This window comes from Akebia trifoliata, unplaced genomic scaffold (assembly GCF_017979445.1).
Source record: "Akebia trifoliata isolate Shusen 1 unplaced genomic scaffold, ASM1797944v1 Contig00842, whole genome shotgun sequence".
In the NCBI taxonomy this organism is placed as follows: Eukaryota; Viridiplantae; Streptophyta; class Magnoliopsida; order Ranunculales; family Lardizabalaceae; genus Akebia; species Akebia trifoliata.
This window is the reverse complement of record NW_028237259.1, coordinates 1,733-15,926: the sequence shown is the minus strand read 5'-3', so window position 1 is coordinate 15,926 and position 14,194 is coordinate 1,733. Positions and strand designations below refer to the sequence as shown.

General features: G+C 34.6%; 1 pseudogene; it reads right to left on the bottom strand.

Moving 5' to 3' along the window:
* Window positions 1–247: 247 nt before the first annotated feature.
* On the bottom strand, window positions 248–998 carry LOC147380976 (pathogenesis-related protein 1 pseudogene; annotated as a pseudogene).
* Window positions 999–14,194: the final 13,196 nt, after the last annotated feature.

The window sequence follows — 14,194 nt, the reverse complement described above, 5'->3', positions numbered from 1 at the left end:
TGCCATTGATTCAAGGAATTACACAAGACCTTGGCTGTGCAAACACAAAATCCAACATTTGAGATTTTTTGTGTATCTCATCAATACATATTTCAATGATACTTATCTTGAGAAGCATTTTTAATCATTATAATTTGTATTTATAAGGTCAAGATCTAATGTCATTCTTACGGTGAATAAAACCCAACTCCTTACAAATAACCCAAAATAATAAATTAAAAATAATTTTAAAGCAGCAATGCGCTAATTCATCAACTAATGTTGCACGTCTTGCACCATGCACATGTATGCTTTTATAATAAGAAATATAATATTTAACTTCTTTACTCTTTAGTTTATTTCTTTATATGTGCTAATTGCAACATGGATGGACAAAATCATAACCCGAAAATAAACAGGAAACGAAATTCACCAACTTATTCTGCATCAGAACCATTACATCATCTTAGTAAGGACGTTCTCCGACATAGTTGCCCGGGGGATCATAGCTGCAAATGACGAAGGTGCCCCCAGTGCTACATCTAACCTTAGCACACCCAAGACGAACCGATTTGCGCCACACCACCTGAGTGTAGTGCCCGCAAACAGCTCCTGCCCTACACGTATTCGAGTTGTAGTCGTAGTCTTTTTTCTCCCCTACCCACATATTCACAGAATCTGTGCCAGAGAGGTCAGCACTACTCCAGGCAATATTCTCACCATAGCGTCCACCCGAGTGCACTAGTCTGCAATCACCAGCTCTTTGACTAGCGTAGTTCTGAGCGTATGCCGCAACCGTGGGATCCCATGTCATAGGACCGACCCCCACTTGGGAACGAGCCGCGTTGTGGGCGTTAATAAAGTCTTGTGGGGAATTTTGAGCTTGGGAGACTTGCATCAGTGCTAAGCCTATCAAACCCACTACTAGTAATTCAAGCTTACACACCCCCATATTTTTCTCTCTCCTTTTCTCTCTATACTTTACTAGGCAATATTTGGTTTCCTTGATGAAACATGAGACACATAGATAGGGTATTTATAGGGAAAATAGAGGAGAAAATGGATATAAAGCAAAACTTTGAAGCAAAAAAATAAAGAAAAGTCATTGGTAGGGTATTAATTAATGACTAATGTCATAAGTTCTTTCATGATAAGTATGGTGGAAAAATGGAAAAAAAAAAAAGGAATAGAACATGATTTGAAAAATGAAGAAATTTTAGTGAGGTAACTTTGAAAGACTAAATTCACTATCCTACATTCTTTATCCCTATTATTGTGAGACTATCTACAAAGGTTTACTTAGCAAAAATAAAAATTCTACAAAGGTTCCATTTTTCACCCTTGAACTGGGTGGTAGACCATAGGCCAATCCAAATGTATGTTTCATGTATAATTAATAGTGGCATACAGAAGAGTTTCTGAGTCACCAATTACTTGAAAGCAGCTTGACACTAAGATCACGAGAATAGAACAACAATGAAGGAAAAAAAATAGGCCCCAACGACTGGTTTCAATTGCCCCTCGACTACAAACACTTGGGTCCATGAAGCTGCTAAATGAATGATGGATGCTGAAATTTCTTTGGAAGCTAGGAAAATAGGTAATCCTACCCTTCGACTTTTGATGGGACACTGGAAAAGTCCAAATTAAATATATTATCATCTTTCATCCTTAGGGTTCAGATCGTTGGATGACTTCCACTGGCACCATTGAGGTTTGGGAATGAAAAATAGAGAGCCCCACTAGCCTTTCCAATTTAGTAAGGATTTCACCCTTACTAAGGTTCCTTGGGCTCACCTTGTGGCATCCAAAAAGTATGATCCGATGCTTTAGGGTTGTAGAGGAGAAAATTCTATGAACGCTAAAAAAAATTTCAAATAAAGAGAGTAATTTTTCACAATTAAATTTTAATTCTCAGTTTGAGAGTGAGGTGGAAGTGCTACTAGGAATCAGGAACGACCATGTGCTTGGTAATTTGTATTATGAAAATGACCTAAGAAAATCTTCAGGTTGCACTTATATACTTACGTTTAGTGTGTGCTTGCAATTGGATAACTTAATCACTCAAGTTCATAATCAACTCTCATCATCAAGCGATTAGCACCAACAAGTATGGCTTGCACCTTGTAACTCAAAATCATACCACAACCATCATCTGTGCACTTTAATCATGTGTAACTGCCTGACTTGTGCATTGTGAGCCGCATGAGATCATTTCAGAGATTGTGTAGATTTATTTTCTTATAATTTTTTACATTATATTCTTGTATATTATTCCTTATTTTTTTAAGAAAATATAATTTTCTCATTGCAAAAGGATACACGAAGGTACAAGGTATTAATCATTTTCATGCCAAATTAGAAAGAAAAAGAAAAATTGAAGGAGAAGATATCCAAATATTTGATTGATTTCTTCTGATTTTAATCTATCAATTAAATCATGCATGTAAGCCGTTAAAAAATACATAAATATATTCAGGGTATTGATTTGGTGCGAGGACATGGATAGGCCTCTCATGCATGCGTGGTGGTCATGTTTTTCATGAGGCACAAACAAAAAATACCCAAAGAATCAATATATTTTTCATAAACAAATTGATGTAGGGCAAAAAATAATATTCTAATTAGATCGTTGATTCTCAAAAGAATACCAAACAAATAGGCATAAAAAACTGTTGATTCACATAGAATACCAAGTAATTGGAAAATAAAGAGGAAACTCTCTAAAATATAAATTTTATTAATCAAATATGTCCCCCCATATGGAGTTACAATACTATTTATATAAAAGAGCCTTATTCCTAGAAAAACATGAAAATAGTCAAAAAACAAAAAAATAATACTAAAAATAATACAAAACATCCTAATTAAGGGTGAAAATAAATACTACTTAACCTTAGAAATAAGAAGAAATTGACTGTGCATGATTTTGATTGGAAGCGGATCTTCTGTAACACAAGTTCCCTGTAATACCCTGTAGCATTGTTTAGGCAGTAGAAAGAGTGCCACATCAGTGATACAATAAAATCTCACCTTTAAAAAATTAAGTGTTTAATAGTCATTCATTTTTAAAGACATGGATCTAGCAACAACAAAAAAAAAAAAAAAAAAAAAAAAAAAACTTCCATTTTGATTTATTTTTAATTTTTAAATTAGATATAAACCATGATCACAAGAGAGCTGTGATGTTATCTTTTCATATTATGATTCTATCTCTTCCATGGAGAAAGTGCTACAGAGTACTATATGAAAATTGTGTTACAGACTATAGAGGATCCGCTTCCATTTTGACTTCTATAGATAAAGTTATTAACAAAAAAAAAAACATTCCTAAAATTTAAATAATAATAAATAAATAAAAAAAACTAAAAACTAGGGTAAATAAAGGAATTAGGCTTAAAATGAAAAATACATAGCTTTCTATGAATCTGAAAGATCTCGACTTTTCCATTCAAGAATAGATCTCCTTAGATTATTCTAATAAATCCATCGCTAGTCCGAATCTGGGGTCTTACTTGGGCTTGTTACACTGTATCAAAAACTAGGAAATCTAACCAAATCGTCTGTATTCATTTCGCCAATACAATAATGTGGTAGAAAGCTCATTCAAGATAGTATCAGGGGCAAAGTTGTAGGAAGCCAATTTAGCATTTTTCTTCATTTTATATGGACTAGTCTAGCTATCATTTTGGTTAGGATGCATGAATAGTTAGTGACTCATATAGCCATGTTGAAACGTTTATGATAGTTATTAGGCTCTAGTTAATTTTACCTAACAGAAAAGTCAAATCCAGATAGACTTCTCTAGAAGCAATTTTTTTTTTCTAAAATTAAAAATTTTGGTAAATTACCAATTTGTGAGCCGAATTTGACAAAATTATGATTCATGTTCATTTTAATTACCAAAACGTGAATATGGATAGGTTTTTCAAGTGACGAGATGGCATGTTTATAAAGTGACAATCTAACTGGGTTTTTTGGTAATTAAAAAGAACAGTGAGCAGAAATTGTAATTTCATCAAAAGTTGGTGGTGTTCTCCTAAATATCTCTAAAAAAATTTATTTATTTTTATTTTTTGATAATTTGGTGTCGTTGTAGACAGCGAACCAGGCCCATATGTGCGCTTTACCCAATCCTTAGACCATGGTCATGTCCAAGGACTAGTCGGGAGGCAAGTGCAACACCCGCACATCGCACGCACCAGGTAAGTGAGAGAGCACCCTCGTGGGTGGCCCCTAAGAAATTAATGATCATACTGGATAGCAAACTCACAACCTATACACATGCGCGCACACACACACAAATCCTTTTATCTTAACACAGTCTGTTACATTATGGGTTATAACAGAGGCATGTGGAAGAACGATGACTTGGCTGGAAGCAACTTAAGAGTAATAGTTGGCCATGAGAAGAAAACAAAAATGAAGGGCCACCGCCGCCACCCTAGAGGCTACTTTAATTGCCTTTCCGTGAGGACTAGGGACTACTAACAGTTAGGCCGGGCAGCGTCAATGAATGAATAATATAGTGATGTCATCCAGCCCATAGTCGTCATCCTTATATGGGTTATAGCCATTGGATGAGCTTAAAAAACTTCTAAAGTGTGAAAAAAAGACTAGTTTTTTTTTTTTTTTTTTTGGGTGGAAAGATTTTTCTTATCTACAACGACTTTGACGTAGAGGCAGCAGGGATGAATCGTCAAACACATGTTTTGGGTACGGCTGGGATGTGATGAGAAACACATGTAGATGCATGATTGCACATGTAGATGCCGGATCGAATCACAAATGCTCATATCTCAACCCCATTAATAACGTAATAGACTGTGACAGATGGACCATCTCAATATAGAAAAATGCTAAAGTGACTACCTATGATGCTGCATTCAACGCTGTCACAACATCTAGCTGTGCTCAGAACCATTGCGGCATTTAGGAAAATGCTGAACTGACCTCGTTGGACACGCATTCAAAACTGCACTGCAGTGACACCATAGATTTTTCACCTTGTATCTTGAGAAAAACAATCTAAGGTTCCGTATAAATTGCCATGTCAATGCAGTGTTGAACACGGTGTCCATGGAAGTCAGTGTAGGACGATTCATGCTTTTATGAGTGAAAATCATCTATGCCTGTGAGGATACAGCTCCACGTCAACCCAGTGTCAAACACAGTGTCTTGCAAGTCACTCTAACATTGTTCATCAATATGAGGTGTATCTCACACATAACTTGAAAATCTAGATTTGCATCAATTAAATATATAACATTGGATTAATTATCTGTCCATATTAATGAATTAGAATTCATTTGTGCCTACGGCATGGACATCCTCTTTCAGGTTAAGGGGGTAAAAGTGAAAAAAAATAAAATTGGACATGTATTATTAAAAATAATTTTGAGATAAAAAAAATAAAATATGAAGAACAATAAAGTGAATTAAAAGAATAAAAGAGAAAATATAGTAAAATTAGGGGAGGTAGAGAAAAAATGAAATAACGTGGGTCCCAAGAAACTATAACTTGATTGAAGGGTTTTATTAAAAAAAATTAAGATTAAAGGGGTGAAAGAGAAAATATAGTGAAGTTAGAGGATGGGGCATCCTTTTTTACGTTAAGGAGGTAAAAGTGGAAAAAAAAAAGAGTTGGAGAAGTATTCTTAAGAAAATTAAAATTAAAAAGATTAAAGATGAAAACTATTAAAAATGTAGAAGAGAAAATATAATAAAATTAGAAAAGGTGAAGATTAAAATAAATAAAGTGAGTCCCCATTACACTATTGCTTAATGGGAAGTTTAACCCACAAAATTGTAGATAATGGGAAGTTTGTGTCACACACAACTGTTCCAACTCAATTGTGTTATGTAGATATTTTGAATCTTATATAATTGCAATAGGATGTATCATAATAATCAATGAATCATCAATGAAATCTATTCTTTTTAAATAGCGGAGGTTCTGAACCCATAGGCCCAACTAGTAAGGGTAAGGCAACTGGCCTCTTGAAGCATCATATTTCGTCTAAATCCCCCAAGTACATGCAATACCCCACAAACCACACATAACAGGCAAGGAGGGATAAATCCTTTTAGGTGGCCAATGAGGAACTTGAACTCAAGACCTCTCCCTTTTTTAGAGAATTCTTTTACACCAACATTTGAAAGTCATGCATCAAATGTGGAGGGCAAATTATTTGTAGCCCATTTTTCTTGTAGCTATAAACAATTAAGGGTGTGCCACATCATAAAATTAATAGTTGCATCTAATCAGTTTAAATTTAGGAACTTTCAATGACCGTCCATTTTCAAACACTTTGATCTGAGCAAAGAAAAAACTTGATAGATATATATTTTCAAATCTGATATAAACCATGAGTTCAAGACTGAGTTGTTATTTATTTTTATATTTTTCAATTTGATGTTTTGTGGACTATAGAACAATAGCTACAAAGGATTTGCTCCTCAAAATGTGATTGGAGACTTATAATGTCCCTATGTAGAACATGGAATTACTTCTATATATAATTTTGTTACTATAATCTCAGGTACGTCGTACGTTTGAGAATCCCTCTTATCTCAAATGACTATTTGATGGAGTTCCCTAACTGAGTTTTTTCCTTCTGGTTGGAATTACTGATGTAGTTAGTCTCCCCTGCTTGAGGTTTGTATCAGACAAACAATTGATAAAGGCAATCAGAGAGGGAACTATTCCTTAATGAGCACTACCCAACTGACTTCTTATTCTGCAAGCCTGCTTACCGCCATATATATATATGGGAAATGTTCAGCACCAAACATTTTGCCCGAACATTTTTCAAAACATGGGTTAGAAGTTTTGGAATGGGCTGATTTTTGGTGAGGATGATCTCTTTACCGTAAAGATCATCCTCACCAAAAATCAGCCCATTCCAAAACTTCTAACCCATGTAGGACAAAAATGGTTGGCCAAAATGTTTGGTGCTGAACGGGACCATATATATATATATAGCTTATGCTTGACCCTACACTTTACTTTATGTGTTTTGTCCTACATGGGTTAGAAGTTTTGGAATGGACTGATTTTTGGTGAGGATGATCTCCTCTCCAAAAATCAGCCCATTCCAAAACTTCTAACCCCATAAAAAATGGTTTACAAAAAATGGGCAGTCCACGATTTTTCAACTTGTAAACATGGGGTTAGAAATTTCGGAATGGGCTGATTTTTGGTGAGGAGGATCTTCTAACCGTAGAGATCATCCTCACCAAAAATCAGCCCATTCCAAAACTTCTAACCCATGTAGGACAAAACATGTTTGGTAAAACGTAGGGTAAAGTGTAGGGTGTTGAACATTTCCCATATATATATATAGGGTCCCGTTCGCTGCCTCAGGTTTATCCAAACTTTGCTGGACCGTTCGATATAACGTGATCTGACGAACGCGATTTATTTCGACGAAATTTAACTTAAACGTCGAACTTTTATATATATATATATAATATATATATATAATATATATATTATATATATATATATATATATATATATATATATATATATATTAGCGCCGTCCTTCAAAATATATTCATATTAGTTTGAACTCCTCCTCTTTAAATTACATAGAACAGATTAGAGAGTTCTGTTCGAACTCTCTCTCCCTTTTCTCTATCTTTCTCTTCTCACTCGCTCTCACTCTCAGTCTCTCATTCTCTCTCGGTCTCTCTTTCACTTTCTCATTGTCTCTCGCTTAAACCCGATCAACATAACGGACAGAGAGTCCTGTCAAACCCTTTCTCTCGCTCTTTCACTTTCATTCTCTCTCACTCTCGCTCTCTAGATGCAACTACCTCTCTCTCTCTCTCTCTCGTCCTATTCCTCGTTGTAACTACCTCGCCCTCTCACGAACGGCTTTCACTGCAAAACTCTTCTCTTCTCTCGCTCATGTGTGCTGCAACTCCCTCTCGACGAAGACAGGTACTCTCTGAACTGTCAATACTTTCCTGAATGCTAATGTGTTTCTTATATTATTGATTTAAATTAAGAACTTAAAATGGTTTTGATTATATTTTAGTTCAACCTATTGAGTGATTTTTTTTTTGAGTTTGTATAAGTGGTTTTGATTCTATTTTAGTAAGAATTATTTGAAATAATTTGACTTGTAATTAATCAGAAACTTAAAGAGTCTAATGCTGGCATTGGTTAGATTGCATCTAGTTGTAATTTGCAATTTACATGTAGTCAGATTGCGACTCTTCTCACTCTGTTGGAAGAAACTTAACACCATAATGAGATTTAGTTCAATATTCCAATAAAATATTTTCAAGAAAGTCTATTGAATCTAATACTTTGTTGACAGGCTGAAGCTGGAAGACTATACCATGAAGAATGCCGGCTTGATGATGAAATAAGGTTTGATTGTTTGGAAAAATGTGTTTTTTTATCTTGTAGTTAATCTTTGAGGGAGTTTGGTTAACATCATTTTCCATGTTCAAAGAAAAGCAAGAAATGATGTGTGCCCCGGATGACGATGAAAAGAATCGAAAGTAATATAGTTCACTTTGATGTTTATTTGTACTCCCAAGTTGAAAGCGTCCTCGATCCGCGCGGCGCGCGGATCCGCTTTTGACCCTTGAGGTTTGGGAGTCGCCACCTAGTTATTAAGGTCTAGGAACTAAACTGACTCTAAAAAGGCACACATTACTAATCTACGAAAGAAAAAAAAGATCCGGGGATCACGTTACAGGGTTGGGAGGTGTTAGGCACCAACCCCGCCCGGCCAACGCCGGTCTCTACTAATTTCTCAAATAAGTTACATTGCTAAAAAAAACTTAGATAATAAAAAAAAGTAAGAAATTATACCTTTCTGATAGCAAAGACCTTGCTTCCTCAGATCCGACAGAGTAATTCCTTGTTCAGTATTCCTTACTTCAATCTGTCTCCGGATCTGATTTCTGATCTCCGAGGCGAGGTATCCCTTCCTTAGATCTGGATTCTTAGGATTTGTTTATGGATTTTGGGGGTGTTTTTGAAGGTCTTTTAGGTATTTTTTAGGCTAAAATTGAAGTATAGGTGTTAGGGAAGGAGTTGGGGCTCTAAAACTAGAGTTTATGGGAGGCTAAGGGGGCTTTTTGACCTACTTCTCTTAGGGTTTATGATTTGATACAAAAATAGGGTGTGGAGACCTCTATTTATAGATTTTTTTTAAGGGTTGATTTGGATAGAGTTAGTATTTAATTAGAGTTCTTTTAGTTAGAATTATTTTAGGTAGAGTTGTGTTTTAATTAGAATTGTTTTAGGTAGAATTGTGTTTTAATTAGAACTCTATTAGATAGAGTTATTATTTAATTAGAACTCTATTATGGTTTTGACTTTTGATCTTATTTGATTGACTTTTAATATTTTGACTTTAGTCTTAATTACTTGACTTTAAGTATCTTGACTTTAGTCTTGCTTAATTGACTTTAATTTTGACTTTAGTCTCACTTGATTGACTTTAATACCTTGACCTTAGTCTTGCTTGATTGACTTTAATTTTTTGGAGAACCCTCCTCTATTATATCTTTAATTCTTTGGACCCCCAAATGGAGGGGTCCTTAAATAAATATCTTACGAACCCTCAATAATTTTTCATAAGAGTCTGATTGATCGATTTTTTTAATTAAAAATTTTAAATTAATTTCATTAATATTTTACTTTAATTATTTAATATTTTATTTATTAATTTTGAAATTTTTAATTATGAAAATTGTGAAATTATCGTTTTACCCCGGAGAGGACTTTTCACGTTTTAAGTCGATTTTTAATGTTCTATGATGTTTTAGAATCGATTTTTCGTAAGGAATTCAATGTGAATGTTGGTTTGTGTCATTTATGAAATTTTTGTGTGAAATGATCATGAACTTTATGAGGGGTATTTTCGTAATTTTATCAAATTCTGTGAAAATTGACGAAATGATTTATTTGGTTTCGATTTGTTATTTTATGTGTTTGAATGGATTTTCCTAATCGTAACGTAGGCTCTAGGGCTATTTTAAGATTAGGGGTATTTTGATAATTTGATCTTTTTTTAGTGATTTTTATCGTGAAACTTGTTTTTGTCTGCAAAATGATGATTTCTATGTTTCTGGAATCATATTTTCCTACCGTAACGTGGTTTCTACAGTTTTATCAGTTAGAGATATCTCATCCAGATTTCTGAGATATTTCTGGTAACAAAATAAAGTAATGGAATAATCATCCATCATTGGGAATCATTACGATCGGATTGACGAGTTGAGTAATCAGGCAAGTGCAAAAATGGGGTGTCTACAGACGCCCCTCTTTGGTAGAGGGTTGAAGCAAACTAGATAGCAAATTTATTTTGGTAGATAGTGCGATATCCGAATGTCAAAGCTAGTAACAGTTCATTTTGCAACTTGATTTAGCAATTCGTCGAGGTGTTCGGATCCTTGAGGGTAAAGCTCTCCCCGAATTAAAAGGTTGTCAGGTCATTAAGCGAGAACTCTCACTGAAAGTGTCAGATCCTTGAATTTTAAAGAATTCTCCTTGACTAAAAAGTGTGAGTGTGTGTATGTGTGAAATTGAGTAAAAATGTGTCAGGTCCTAGAGATCTTCTCTCATTGACAATAATAATTCAAAATTGAAATGTGTTTATGCAACAAAAGCAATCATGACAAGGTTAAACAATGAGGTAATTGGAGTCATAACAATGTAGGAACTTTGTTAAATCCTATTTGAAATTCTTTTTTAGAGTTCGAAAAAGTATGAGTCTTGTTTATTGGACTCGAGCCTATTGTAGCCACGCTTCTCGGACTAAGGAACTTAAACAATCCTGTTAATTCAATATGATTCAAACAAAGTTGGAGTCTCGTATCTCGGACTCTAGCTAAGGTTTACAGGAACTTAAACAATCCTATTAAAATTGGAGTCTCATTTCTCGGCCTCGAACTAAAGTTTATAGGCACTTCAAAAAATCTATCCATTCTATGATTTAAAAAGTTGGAGTCTCGCTTCTCGGACTCGAACCTAGGTTTGTAGGTATTTCAAAAAAATCTACTCATTCTATGATTCAAAAGTTGGAGTCTCGTTTACCGGACTCGCACTTAGGTTTGTAGGCACTTCAAAAAGTTGGAGTCTCGTTTCTCGGACTCAAACTTAGGTTTGTAGGCACTTCAAAAAGCCTATTCATTCTATGATTCAAAAAGTGGGAGTCTCGTATCCCAGACTCGAACTTAGGTTTGTAGGCACTTCAAAAAGCCTATTCATTCTATGATTCAAAAAATTGGAGTCTCGCTTCTCGGACTCGCACTTAGGTTTGTAGGCACTTCAAAAAGTCTACTCATTCTATGATTCAAAAAGTTGGAGTCTCGTTTCTCGGACTCAAACTTAGGTTTGCAGGCACTTCAAAAAGTATATTCATTCTATGATTTAAAAAGTTGGAGTCTCATTTCTCGGACTCGAACTTACTAAGCCACGTTTCTCGAGCTTAGATTTATAGGAACTTAAACAATCCTATTAATTCATTCTATGATTCAAAATCGAGCTCAAAGTTTGAGAGATCAGGCCTTTATTGGCTTATGATGCATCTGGATTCATAATTATCATTGGGCTTCGTCGGACTTTTAAGCTTTTGTAAGATTTTCTTTTTATCATGTGATTAAGAACAAAAACTTTGAAATTAAATGACTTTCAAAAATGTCCCTAGTTTCAAGGTTGGCTTTAATTGGGACTTGACTACGAGACTGATATAATGGATTACGCTTGAAAAATATGGACTCTGATGTATAACAGATAGAAGAACTGACATTCTCTTAAATTTAAGACTCTTAAGATTATCATATGTGCAATAAAGAATTGATCATTTTCTTTCGAATTTCTTTTGAAAAATGCTTGAGCTGAACTTAAAAAATCTTGATAAATATTAGAATAGAAGATCTTTCTCTTCAAAGTGGTTGATGGTTCTACATCTTCCATTAGCGAACACTTGAATAAGTAAACATACTCTTGAAGATCTTACAATGTTCAAGATGACTTCTGACTATTTCGACTTTAACATTATCTTCGTCGGATGTAAGCTCTTGGTTGAAAAATGAATATTGTGGCTTGAATGGTTCTGCAGTTTCTGCACAAGCTTCCTTCTGAATTTTTCTTCTTGATGGGACATTTCCTCTCATTTGATGATGCCCTAATTTTTACCTAGATCGCCTCTTCAGGTTTTCAATCTAGCGGACTTCATTTTTCTTTTTCTGATGATGCCTTGATTTTTGCCTACATCGCCTTTTCAGGTTTTCAATCTAGCAGGCTTTCTTTTTTATGGTTATGCCCTAAATTTTGCCTAAATCGCATTTCGGATTTTCGACTTAGCGGGTTTCTCTTTTTTTTCTAGATGATCTTGAATAACCAACTCGACAACTTCTTGATTCCTTGTACCTTAACCGAGTCAATTAGCCTTCAGGAGGACTTAATAGGTGGGCTTAGGATATGGTTTAGAAAGAAAAGATATAAGGCTCAACTTCCCAAAATGTCCCTAGTTTGATATTCTCTATTTTCTATCAATTATTTTGAATTTTTCTAAATGCCCCTAGTTTGGCATTTTTTTCTTTTTATCAATTCTTTTGATTTTTTTTTCTAATGCCCTTAGTTTGGCGTTTTTTTTTCTTTTGAACCTTTCAATAGGGGATTCTCCTTTTAGATGACACTTTTCTTAAGAGAAAACACTTTTTTGCGTGACCGGACCTGAAGTAACTTCTCAGGTTGCCTACGTACCCCAAATATTTCTTTTTCTTTTAGGATCAGGTCAAAACTTAGTTTATACTAAGATTCCCTCCCAAGGTTGGTCGGTGTGGTTTAGAAAAAAAAAGTTATTGATTTTTTTTTAATGGTTACGAGGGGCTAAAGAAAGTTATTTTTTTATTGGTTAGACAGGAAAATGGTTCGACTAAAGAAGGCCTCCTTTGATAAATGTTGTTTGACTTGGTCAAAGTTTCAGGAATTCGATATCTGGATTGCTCTGTCAAATAAGGTCTTCTTTTGAAAATGAATATTCTTCGGTCTTCTTTTGTGAAATCGAGTATGATTGAGTTTTCTGACTATTCAACTTTTCTAAAACTTCAAGAAAATCTTTTATTCTCTTATGAATGAAAACTCTCATCTTTTGAGTGAGAAACATGGTAGATCCACTTGTAAGTCTTAGCGTCTTTGTCGATGCTTTCAGCTATATCATTTTTGACCAATAATCTTCGACTTTAAAGTTCACCCTTGACTTTATGTCTTGATCTATATTTTTATGCAATCCATCTATATATTCTTATGAGACCATGTAAGAAATATTGTTGAATTTCTCAAGTAAGTTTACTATTCTCTCATGTTCTCCTAAGGATAATGTATCATCAATTTGTACTTCTTGAGTGTACTCTTTAATTCCAATATTTATCAAATTTGATTAGTGAGCTTTAAGTCATTTCTTATGTTAGATTTTATATTCACATCATTATTGCACACATGATAATCAAAAGCTTCTTTATTAGAATAAAAAAGAACACAAACTGACAAACCTTACTAAAACCCAAAAATAAAGATAACTAACTGAATTCAAAGACTGACGCAACTGAAGCTAAAAAAACTAAGAAAACTTAAAAGACGATATCATTATGAATAGAGGGACACAATTCTAGAGTCTATGCCACTTCGGTTATCTTCGATGGATGACTTGAACTTGCCTGCTTTTACTATCTTTTCATATTCTGATTCAAGCCTCTTTCATATGCGCGACAATCCGTTGCTTCAATAATTTCTCTGTTCTTCAGTTCTGTCACTGCCTTAGGGTAGTTGTGCTCATTCTGGCATGGAGCGAATGCACTGTTAAGACCCATTGGGTGAATGAAGGAAACTGGATCAATTGATTCGGATTTGGATATGGATATTAGGTTCAGAGTAGGAGGATATTGAGTTTTAAAAGTAGGCAAATGGTTAGTCTTAACATTGGGAGTAGTAGGAGTGGGTATGGTGATTTTTCCTTGCTCAATAAGGTCTTGGATAGCATGTCGGAGAGTAATACACCTGTCAAGAACATAACCAGGCATCTGATGGAATTCACAGAATTGTCCATTATCCATGTTTGGGAGAAGAAGATTAGGCAAATGCTTAGGTTGTAAAGGTGTCAGTAATCCCCTTTTCATCAATTTTTGATAAGCAACACTAAGGGACATTCCAAGATTGGTAAACTGTCTCCTAGGCTTAGCT